This window comes from Clarias gariepinus, chromosome 22 (genome assembly GCF_024256425.1).
Source record: "Clarias gariepinus isolate MV-2021 ecotype Netherlands chromosome 22, CGAR_prim_01v2, whole genome shotgun sequence".
NCBI lineage: Eukaryota > Metazoa > Chordata > Actinopteri > Siluriformes > Clariidae > Clarias > Clarias gariepinus.
Window position 1 is genome coordinate 28,432,501 of NC_071121.1, and position 13,637 is coordinate 28,446,137.

General features: G+C 42.3%; 1 protein-coding gene across 1 annotated transcript in view; it reads right to left on the reverse strand.

Annotated features, from left to right (window-relative positions):
- Window positions 1–2,919, reverse strand: part of LOC128510151 (pleckstrin homology domain-containing family G member 1) — a 44,157-nt gene extending 41,238 nt beyond the window's left edge. Inside the window, exon 1 of the mRNA XM_053482205.1 lies at window positions 2,762–2,919. The gene's annotated coding sequence lies outside the window, so the exon portion shown is untranslated. The remainder of the gene's footprint in view (window positions 1–2,761) is intronic.
- Window positions 2,920–13,637: the final 10,718 nt, after the last annotated feature.

Here is a 13,637-nt window from a genome sequence, read left to right on the forward strand (position 1 = left end):
CTCTGCCATAAAGCTCCGACTGGTGGAGGGCTGCAGTGATGGATGACTTCCTACAACTTTCTCCCATCTCCCGACTGCATCTCTGGAGCTCAGCCACAGTGATCTTTGGGTTCTTCTTTACCCCTCTCACCAAGGCTGTTCATCCCAAACGTCTTCCATTTAAGGATTATGGAGGCCACTGTGCTCTTAGGAACCTAAAGTGCAGCAGAATGTTTCCTGTAACCCTGGCCAGATCTGTGCCTTGCCACAAGTCTGACTCTGAGCTCTTCAGGCGGTTCCTTTGACCACATGATTCCCATTTGCTTTGACATGCATTGTGATCTGTAAGGTCTTATAGAGTCAGGTGTGTGGCTCTTCTAATAAAATCCAATCAGTATAATCAAACACAGCTGGACTCAAATGAATCTCAAGGATGATCAGAAGAAATGGACAGAGTTAAATATGTGAGTGTCTCAGCAAAGGGTCTGAATGCTTACGACCATGTGGCATTTTAGTTTTTCTTTTTTTAACAAATCTGCAAAAATGTCAACAATTCTGTGTTTTTTCTGTTAATATGGGGTGATGTGTGTACAGTAATGAGGAAAAAAATGAACTTAAATGATTTCAGCAAATGGCTGCAATATAACAAAGAGTGAAAATTTTAAGGGGGTCTAAATACTTTCTGTACCCACTTTATCTTTTCTAATTAATATCTATTGGTGCAGGTGTTTGTTTACATTGAGACAGTAGCGCATTAGTAGATTATTTTACAGTAGATTATTAAATCCCACACATAACTGTTCATAACATCACTTTTACCCCACATTTAGATTCACTGATGGTGCAGATTAAACTTCAGGGGGCTCATGTATAAAACTTTGCGTAGATTTCATCCTTAAAATGTGCGTACGCACATAAGGCAGAATTTGCGTACGCACAAAAGTTTTCAGATTTATAAAACCGTACGTACGCCAGAACCTGCGCAAGGTTCGCTTTATAAATCACAATTATCTGAATATTGTGCGTAGGTGCACGTGCTTATAGCTTACCCCAATCTCCTCCTGAAATAACCATATTTGAAGGTTAAGACCGCCTATTTTGAATATGTATGATCTCCCTGCATATTAATACGACCGATAATTGTCATTGATCTGTTTGGCTAAAAATGGAAAAACAGAAACGAAAAGCAAAAAAAAAGAAACTTCACCGACTGCGAGATGGAGGTACTGCTGTCTGAGGTGGAGGGCCGAAAAAAAGTTTTATTTGGTGGGCTCTCTGCGGGAATTTCAAATAAAAGAAAGATGATAGAATGGAAGCAAGTATAACAGAAGCAGTCAATGCTGTTACCTCGGTGCCTCGCACAGTCCAAGAGACCAAAAAAAAATGGTCAGACTTAAAAGTAGTCGTTAAAAAAAAGAATATGTGCACACAGGCGCAGTGTGGTAACAACTGGTGGTGGTCAAGGAATCACTGACCTCTCAGCCTTTGATGTAAGGGTGGGCGCGATTATAGGGGAAACAGGATTAAGTGGAGTTCTTCCAGAATTCCAAAGTGATACGGATGTGATTCGCAGTGACGAAGTAATTGATTTATCTACACATTATATAAGTTTTTGTCTGTTTAAAATTCTGCTTTTTTATTGTGGATAATTTAAATCAACCAATTCAAATCCTAAGTCCTAAAATATCCAAGTGACAAATCTAGCAATAGATGCAGCTGTCCTTAAGATACGTTTATTAAAACAGTCGATTTTCCTGTTTATTCATATGCAAATAAAAAATAACTTAAAAAGACAACACCACTTGTACTTGAACACACAGCGCGGTTTCTCCGCGAGGGTCTTTCCAATACTGGCCGTAATTCAGAACACAATTCCAAGAGGATGGCTCTTGGAAATCGAAATCAGCTCATGAGCCAATCATCACCATGAGCAAGGAAATCTTCACGGTCTCTGAAAACACGCTCCCTCCGTAGAACGTCATTAGCAAGGTCCTCTAACAGCGCTAGAGCATCCATTATGATGATATGTTATATACGCACATACCTTTTTATAGCCCATTCATTAAAAAAAAAGTAAATTCAAAGTATTTGCACTTGGTTAAGAATGCTGATAATGATAATTCAGGTTGATGCAATTTGATTAATTGGGTGATGACTATTTTAAATAGTTATTGCTATTTGGGCCAGTTGGTGTCGCCAAAACACATACTCTTTTAAAAGAGTGCGTACGCACGGTCAAGAGCATCCTTACGGTGCGCACTTATTTACGCCAAGTTTATTTTTTATAAATCCCGATATGTGCGTGGAAAAACGCGTACGCATATTTCTATGCCCATTTTGGGCGTACGCAACGTTTATACATCATGCCCCAGGTCTGCACCATGAACGAAACCAAGTCCTGCAAAAGTTTCATTAATTTCTGTCCAGACAGTTGTGTGTGATGCACACAGACATAAAGACAGACATACAGAAATGTTTCTGATCCTCTAATGTATATAAAGATATCAGTGAAAGAGTGAATTCTAACCAATGTACAGACACTTATCGAGTGAGAGAGTGATCTATAGTGAGATAGTGATCTATAGAGTGAGAGAGTGATTTATAAAGTGAGAGTGATCTGTAGAGTGAGAGAGTGATTTAGTTTATCGCTGCTAGAACCTCAGGGACATCAGGAACTCACTCACTACAGAGGAACTGTTTAATTAATAAGTTATAATAAACTGCTGTGTAAGAGGAGTAAACACTGGGTCACGTGATGTAGCCGCTGCGCCTCACTCCTTACCTGCTGTGCTCCCGCGTGCACACGATGACGTCACCGCCGACTCCCCCCTCCCCCTCCGGTTCTTTTGCTTTTTTTCCCGTTTTTCTGTGTTTTTTTTTTTTTATTCTTTTATTCCGGTTTGACTCCGCCGCCGTCCTCACGCGCGCACCGAGCTGCTTCCTGCGACACACACACACACACACACACACGGGGTCTCTCTGTAGGAGCGCTGCTCAGAGCCGCTGTGTCTCTCTCACACACACACACACACACGTGTGTAAACTCGACTGCGCGCCGGTGTCACGTGACTTATAGCGTCAAACACACCATCACGATTTTTTGGTCATTTTTATTTTTCTCTCACAAAACCCCTCGCTGGCAGGTCTGTAGGGAGCACTGCACACACACACACACACACACACGTGTGTGTACAGTATGCGCGTGTCAGGGTCACGTGACCGCCTGTCTGCCAGCTCCACCTGTGTCCTCACTACACCGACCAGCCATAACATTATGACCACCTGCCTCCCCTTTTACACCGTAACAGTGACACACACTCCCTGCTACCAGAACCAGCACCATCGATCTGATCCGGAGGGGCTTTTCTATCGGGTCGGACCACACGGGCCAGACTTCACTGTGCATCCGGACCCCTGCAGCCGGAGGACGTCCCACAAGATCTGCAGTTCAGCAGTAGCTCCGATCCAGTCGTCTAGACGTTACAATCCGGCCCCTCTCACAGTAGCCATGCTTTTATACCTCTGGGACCTCGCCATACGGACGGGTGTATCACTATTTCTTTAGCAAGAAATTTACCTCAGTGTACGAAGCTCCTTCGGCATGCGAGCGGGCGAGCCTGGTGCGGTTGCGTACCTACGATTGCGTGTACGTCCGAGAGCCAATTAAAACTTGTGTGTGTCAGTGGAAAGCCAAGTGAAGCAAGTTTACATATTTGTTGTCAGTTTATTTTATTGTACTTTGTGTGTTTTTTGCATTTTTGCAGAATTTAGTGAAGGCACAGCACCATGGGTCCCAAGAATGTTAACAAGGACGGTAGCAAGAAGAAAAGAGAGCTGCTCTTAGTTTTTTTTTTTTTTTAAAGCAGCAGGTGCCAAGAGGAATCGTGAATTAGGATTAATATGTTACTTCGTTTACATCTTCATTTTCTGAATGTTTTGGTTGTTTCTAGATCCAAAAAAATATAATTATAGTGTTGGAAATTGGTAATATTGGTAATATTTTTGAGTGTTTGGAAAGGATTACCTGCATTTAAATTACTTCCTATGGGAAAATGTGTTTCCCAATATGAAATTTCACCTAAGGAACTCGCTTACAGAACAGATTAAATTCATATGTAGAGGTACCGCTGTACTTCCTTACAATGGCAGCTGGAAGTGGGTGGGTTATATCAGCAAGTGAACCATTTGTCCCTGAAGCATTAGTATTTAAATGACTTTGACAAGGGCCAGATTGTAATGTCTAGACAACAATGTAATGTCTAGGTCAGAGCGACTCCAAAACTGCAGCTCTTGTGGGATGTTCCCAGGCCGCAGTGGTCAGGACGTACTAAAAGTGATCCACTGAGTCACTTTTTTAATACTGGTTGTTATGGAAAGGTGTCAGATGTTGGTGGCTGTTACTTTTTAAAGTAACTAATTACATTACAAAATTACTGTCATTAAAAAGTAATCAGTTACATTACAGCGTTACTTTCTGATAAAAGTAACTAGTTCGAGTAATTTCCATCGCAGAAAATTAAAACTCCTTTGTGATTCCTCATGCATGTTGTTTTAGTCAAGACCTTTATAATTATTCTACCATCATCACCCCGTGAGGTTTGGCCCATAATCTGTTAACTACTAATACCTCCATCTCACCTACTGATACCCCCATCTCACCTACTAATACCCCCATCTCACCTACTAATACCCCTATCACACCTACTAATACCCCTATCTCACCTACTTATACCCCTATCACACCTACTAATACCCCTATCTCATCTACTAATACCCCTATCTGACCTACTAATACCCCCATCTCACCTACTAATACCCCTATCTCACCTACTAATACCCTATCTCACTTACAAATACCCCCATCTCACCTCCTAATACCCCTATCTCACCTCCTAATACCCCTATCTCACCTACTAATACCCCCATCTCACCTACTAATACCCCATCTCACCTACTAATACCCCTATCTCACCTACAAATACCCCCATCTCACCTACTAATACCCCATCTTACCTACTAATACCCCTATCTCACCTACTAATACCCCCATCTCACCTACTAATACCCCTATCTCACCCACTAATCCCCCTATCTCACATACGCGGGTTCGCGCGGTGGCTTTAAGTACGGTTCATGTGTTTTGGTGCTGTGATTATGTTTCCATCTTTCCGCGCGTTGGTCTTTGCGGAAGCTTGCAGAATTTCATTGAGACACTGGGCAGTAACTTGTGCCTAACACCGCTTACTTTTTAACGCGTTACATCCAACACTGGTGTCAGAACACACTCATTACTGTTTTGGCGGGGAAAGGGAAATTACTCAATATTAGGCAGGTATATAAATATATATATATATATATTTATATACATTCACACACACATCTTATTAAGCTGTTCTTCAGGAACAGGGGCACAGCTAGCTTTAACAATGTTAACCATCTTAGGTAACTAGCACAAACACTCCATCATCTTCATCTTATATACGTCTTATCCTGTTACAGACTCGCGGGGGTCCTGGAGCCTTACCACAGGGTGTACACACACCACGGGCAATTTGGGAACACCATTTCACCTAATCTGCTCCTCACTAACACACTCACTGTCAGGAGTTAGATACAGAGAACCAGGCGCTAGAAATCATCCAATTATCTATGACATGATTCGTAAGTGTGTGTGTGTGTGTGTGTGTGTGTGTGTGTGTGTTTAATAAAAGGTGAAATAAGCTTGATAAAATAAATATTTTAGTATCGTGTCATTGTAGTGGGGGGAGGACAAGATGCAGATGTCCTGTAAGTCCTATGTTTACCATTACATCTCATTACATCTGTCTCATCACACACACACACACACTTACATATTCCATGTAATCTGTGAGAACTGGTGGATTTATAGGCAGATCCGAAACGAACAGGAAGCCGTGTGAATGATCCTAGCTCCGGTTCTCTCTGCCAGTTTTGAGTTTTTCTTGAAGCTGAAAATTTTAATGCTGAAGTTTGTACAAGAGGAAAACGAACACAATAATAACAGAAGGTCATGTTTCCCTAAGAGGCCACGGGAGTGATTTATTGATTACAGATTTGTTTCTAGTCCCTGTGAATTCTTACTTGGCAAATAATAAATGCAGTAACAGTGGGCACACTAACCAAGTGTCACTAACACACTCACCATCTCACTAACACACTCACTGTCTCACTAACACACTCACTGTCTCACTAACACACTCACTGTCTCACTAACACACTCACCGTCTCACTAACACACTCACTGTCTCACTAACACACTCACCGTCTCACTAACACACTCACCGTCTCACTAACACACTTACGGTCTCACTAACACACTCACGGTCTCACTAACACACTCACTGTATCACTAACACACTCACTGTATCACTAACACACTCATTGTCTCTCTAACATACTCACTGTCTCACTAACACACTCACTGTATCACTAACACACTCACTGTCTCATTAACACACTCACTGTATCATTAACACACTCATTGTCTCACTAACACACTTACTGCATCACTAACACACTCACTGTATTATTAACACACTCACTGTCTGACTAACACACTCACTGTATCATTAACACACTCACTGTCTCACTAACACACTCACCGTCTCACTAACACACTCACCGTATCACTAACACACTCACTGTCTCACTAACACACTCACTGTCTCACTAACACACTCACCGTATCATTAACACACTCACTGTCTCACTAACACACTCACTGTCTCACTTACACACTCACCGTATCATTAACACACTCACTGTCTCACTAACACACTCACTGTATCACTAACACACTCATTGTCTCACTAACACACTCACTGTCTGACTAACACACTCACTGTATCATTAACACACTCATTGTCTCACTAACACACTCACTGTCTCACTAACACACTCACCGTATCACTAACACACTCACTGTCTCACTAACACACTCAATGTCTCACTAACACACTCACTGTATCATTAACACACTCACTGTATCACTAACACACTCATTGTCTCTCTAACATACTCACTGTCTCACTAACACACTCACTGTATCACTAACACACTCACTGTCTCACTAACACACTCACTGTATTACTAACACACTCACTGTATCATTAACACACTCACTGTATCACTAACACACTCACTGTCTCACTAACACACACACTGTATCATTAACACACTCACTGTATCACTAACACACTCATTGTCTCACTAACACACTTACTGCATCACTAACACACTCACTGTATCATTAACACACTCACTGTCTGACTAACACACTCACTGTATCATTACCACACTCACTGTCTCACTAACACACTCACTGTCTCACTAACACACTCACCGTATCACTAACACACTCACTGTCTCACTAACACACTCACTGTCTCACTAACACACTCACTGTATCATTAACACACTCACTGTCTCACTAACACACTCACTGTCTCACTAACACACTCACCGTCTCACTAACACACTCACCGTCTCTCTAACACACTCACGGTCTCACTAACACACTCACGGTCTCACTAACACACTCACTGTATCACTAACACACTCACTGTATCACTAACACACTCATTGTCTCTCTAACATACTTACTGTCTCACTAACACACTCACTGTATCACTAACACACTCACTGTCTCACTAACACACTCACTGTCTCACTAACACACTCACCGTATCACTAACACACTCACTGTCTCACTAACACACTCACTGTCTCACTAACACACTCACTGTATCATTAACACACTCACTGCATCACTAACACACTCACTGTCTATCTAACACACTCACTGTATCACTAACACACTCACTGTCTCACTAACACACTCACTGCATCACTAACACACTCACTGTCTCACTAACACACTCACTGTCTCACTAACACACTCACTGTATCACTAACACACTCACCGTCTCACTAACACACTCACTGTCTCACTAACACACTCACTGTATCACTAACACACTCATTGTCTCACTAACACACTCACTGTCTGACTAACACACTTACTGTATCATTAACACACTCACTGTCTCACTAACACACTCACCGTATCACTAACACACTCACTGTCTCACTAACACACTCATTGTGTCACTAACACACTCACTGTCTCACTAACACACTCATTGTCTCACTAACACACTCATTGTCTCACTAACACACTCACTGTCTCACTAACACACTCACTGTATCACTAACACACTCACTGCATCACTAACACACTCACTGTCTATCTAACACACTCACTGTCTGACTAACACACTCACTGTATCATTAACACACTCATTGTCTCACTAACACACTCACTGTCTCACTAACACACTCACCGTATCACTAACACACTCACTGTCTCACTAACACACTCAATGTCTCACTAACACACTCACTGTATCATTAACACACTCACTGTATCACTAACACACTCATTGTCTCTCTAACATACTCACTGTCTCACTAACACACTCACTGTATCACTAACACACTCACTGTCTCACTAACACACTCACTGTATTACTAACACACTCACTGTATCATTAACACACTCACTGTATCACTAACACACTCACTGTCTCACTAACACACACACTGTATCATTAACACACTCACTGTATCACTAACACACTCATTGTCTCACTAACACACTTACTGCATCACTAACACACTCACTGTATCATTAACACACTCACTGTCTGACTAACACACTCACTGTATCATTACCACACTCACTGTCTCACTAACACACTCACTGTCTCACTAACACACTCACCGTATCACTAACACACTCACTGTCTCACTAACACACTCACTGTCTCACTAACACACTCACTGTATCATTAACACACTCACTGTCTCACTAACACACTCACTGTCTCACTAACACACTCACCGTCTCACTAACACACTCACCGTCTCTCTAACACACTCACGGTCTCACTAACACACTCACGGTCTCACTAACACACTCACTGTATCACTAACACACTCACTGTATCACTAACACACTCATTGTCTCTCTAACATACTTACTGTCTCACTAACACACTCACTGTATCACTAACACACTCACTGTCTCACTAACACACTCACTGTCTCACTAACACACTCACCGTATCACTAACACACTCACTGTCTCACTAACACACTCACTGTCTCACTAACACACTCACTGTATCATTAACACACTCACTGCATCACTAACACACTCACTGTCTATCTAACACACTCACTGTATCACTAACACACTCACTGTCTCACTAACACACTCACTGCATCACTAACACACTCACTGTCTCACTAACACACTCACTGTCTCACTAACACACTCACTGTATCACTAACACACTCACCGTCTCACTAACACACTCACTGTCTCACTAACACACTCACTGTATCACTAACACACTCATTGTCTCACTAACACACTCACTGTCTGACTAACACACTTACTGTATCATTAACACACTCACTGTCTCACTAACACACTCACCGTATCACTAACACACTCACTGTCTCACTAACACACTCATTGTGTCACTAACACACTCACTGTCTCACTAACACACTCATTGTCTCACTAACACACTCATTGTCTCACTAACACACTCACTGTCTCACTAACACACTCACTGTATCACTAACACACTCACTGCATCACTAACACACTCACTGTCTATCTAACACACTCACTGTATCACTAACACACTCACTGTCTCACTAACACACTCACTGCATCACTAACACACTCACTGTCTCACTAACACACTCACTGTATCACTAACACACTCACCGTCTCACTAACACACTCACTGTCTCACTAACACACTCACTGTATCACTAACACACTTACTGTCTCACTAACACACTCACTGTCTCACTAACACAGTCACTGTATCACTAACACACTCACCGTCTCACTAACACACTCACTGTCTCACTAACACACTCACTGTATCACTAACACACTCACTGTCTCACTAACACACTCACTGTCTCACTAACACACTCACTGTCTCACTAACACACTCACTGTCTCACTAACACACTCACTGTATCACTAACACACTCATTGTCTCTCTAACATACTCACTGTCTCACTAACACACTCACTGTCTCACTAACACACTCACTGTATCATTAACACACTCACTGTCTCACTAACACACTCACTGTCTCACTAACACACTCACGGTCTCACTAACACACTCAATGTCTCACTAACACACTCACTGTATCATTAACACACTCACTGTATCACTAACACACTCATTGTCTCTCTAACATACTCACTGTCTCACTAACACACTCACTGTATCACTAACACACTCACTGTCTCACTAACACACTCACTGTATCACTAACACACTCACTGTATCATTAACACACGCACTGTATCACTAACACACTCATTGTCTCACTAACACACTTACTGCATCACTAACACACTCACTGTATCATTAACACACTCACTGTCTCACTAACACACTCACTGTCTCACTAACACACTCACCGTATCACTAACACACTCACTGTCTCACTAACACACTCACTGTCTCACTAACACACTCACTGTATCATTAACACACTCACTGTCTCACTAACACACTCACTGTCTCACTAACACACTCACCGTCTCACTAACACACTCACCGTCTCTCTAACACACTCACGGTCTCACTAACACACTCACGGTCTCACTAACACACTCACTGTATCACTAACACACTCACTGTATCACTAACACACTCACCGTCTCACTAACACACTCACTGTCTCACTAACACACTCACTGTATCACTAACACACTCACTGTCTCACTAACACACTCACTGTATCACTAACACACTCACCGTCTCACTAACACACTCACTGTCTGCTGGCTCAGATGGCTAAGGCATTGAGTCACTGATCATAAGGTTGGTGGTTCGAGTCCCAGCTCTACCAGGTAACTACTGTTGGGTCCTTGAGCGAGGCCCTTAACCCTTTCTGCCCCGCGGGCGCTGTGTCATGGCTGACCCTGAGCTCTGACCCCAGTTATATGTGACAAATAAAGGGGTTAACTTAAAGTAGAGTTTACATTCAGTTCAACTCAACAAAGAAAAAAAGTGCATTTCAAAGGCTGAGTGTATTTACAGTATCTCTCTCTCTCTCTCTATTTATCTATCCATCTATCTCCCTCACACACACACACACACACACACACAAACAGACAATCGTTTCTTTCTCACAGCAGTCATTTTGTCTTATCGGTGCCATCAGTGGGCTCAGTGTGTGAGAAATCCTGCAGATGGTAATAAAGACCTTCATGCTTACACACACACACACACACACACACAGGAAAAGGAAATGCCACAGAGGGTATGTAATGGCATCCCTAATGAGTGTTGATACCCGTGCTGTATATTTATGGGGGTCGGCACAGACGAGCCAGTGACACACAGCACGAGGGAGTTCACTTCAGACAAAACACCAGGGGCAAAGAAATGCCTTATTTAACACTTATTTAGCATTTGTGTGTGTGTGTGTGTGTGTGTGTGTGAGAGAGAGAGAGAGAGAGACAGTCCAGCTTGAGCATCGCACCACAGATAAGTGTGACTGAATAATTTTTTTTTTTAAAGAAAATCTTGGTTGATTCTCTGTGCTTTTGAATCCTATGAGTCGACTCACTGATTCAGTTAAACGACTCCTTTGGACACACTGGGATCCATTTTCAGGAACTGAGGAACTTTGGGTAAATTTCCCGCTCTTAGATAAAACAGGTTAGGGCGTGATGTAATGGAATTAGGAGCTATTGTGGGCGGAGCTTATTGTACAGAACATCAGTGATTGGCCTAACGCAAGTCTCACACAGTGAGTGACCCGCCCACTGCCTTCATCTGTCTCGTCTCAAACTCCATCAAATGAAATTATTTACTTTTTTTATTATGATAAGTTTTATACTATAATTATTCATAGTGAAAATATTTTCAATTATATATTCAATTCCCCTCATGAGGTTTCAGAACTTTCTCCTTCCTCAGAAGTTTTCCATCTCCCCAGTTTCTAAGGAGGTTCCAGAACTACTTGGTTCTTCTGATGGGTTCCTGAGGTTCAGACACTCTTTGGTTTCAGCTTTACAGTGTTTGATTTCTGATTTCACAACTCTCTCCTTCCTCAGACGTCTCCACACACACACACACAGACACACACACACACGTATGTCTCACCTGCTCCTTCAGTTAGCTGACGCGGCTCAGATATCACCAGCGTTACTGTGATATGATTGTTATCAGTAACCAGGTATACAGCAGAGATTTTATCTGACATCCTGCAGAGTTCATGTCCTACACACACACACACACAGATGACTGTACTGATTATGATACAGGTGTCCCAGTAAAGTGCTCCGCTCATTAGCACCTATTGTACAGCACACACACCACATACAGCATTTTAACCACAAGTGTGTGTGTGTGTGTGTGTGTGTGTGTGTGTGTGCATTATGTAGGAGCCACGAATTCATGTTTGGTTTTGCCTTGTTGCACTGAAAACGAAAGGCAAAATCTACACACGCACACACACACACACACGATCAGATGACCCACATTATTTACCTGCCTCATGGTCTTCTTTCTCCGCCCCTCCCAGCTGCTGTGTGTGTGTGTGTGTGTGTGTGTAAATGTAAATCTAGGACTTTTCAAACTGGGCGAGTGTGTTACACCCTCATGGGGCCGAGTGTCCTGTTTCCGCGCTTTCCAAACTTAGCTGTCTAATTAGAACAGTGGCTAATTAGCTGAGAGACCATGGTGATCCTCAGGGATTTCACTCACACACACACACACACACACTCTCTCTCTTTCTTATCACTCCTTCATAAAGAAACTATATGAAACATGAAAAGACTTATATCACCACTTAAATACAACACACACACACACACACACACACACAGATCAGTGAGAGTTACTCCCTGGATGAGTTATTTTCATCACTGTGTCCTCATTGCTGCTTCTTTTATGAACCTAGCCTCACTCTCACTGTCTCAATTTCACTCTCACTTTAACACGCTGTCTCACTCTCAGTGTCTCACTTTAACACACTGTCTCACTTTCACTATCTCACTTTTACACACTGTCTCACTCTCACTGTCTCACTCTCACTGTCTCACATTAACACACAGTCTCACTCTCACTGTCTCACTTTCACTCTCACTTTAACACGCTATCTCACTCTCAGTGTCTCACTTTAACACACTGTCTCACTTTCACTATCTCACTTTTACACACTGTCTCACTCTCACTGTCTCACTTTAACACGCTGTCTTACTCTCACTGTCTTACTTAAACACACTGTCTCACTCTCAGTGTCTCACTTTAACACGCTGTCTCACTTTCAGTATTTCACTTTTACACAGTCTCACTCTCACTGTCTCACTTTAACACGCTGTCTCACTCTCACTGTCTTACTTAAACACACTGTCTCACTCTGTGTCTCAATTTAACACGCTGTCTCACTTTCACTATCCCACTTTTAAACACAGTATCACTCTCACTGTGTCACTTTAACACACTGTCTCACTCTCACTGTCTCACTTTAAAACACTGTCTCACTCTCGCTGTCTCACTCTTACTGTCCTATTTTAACAT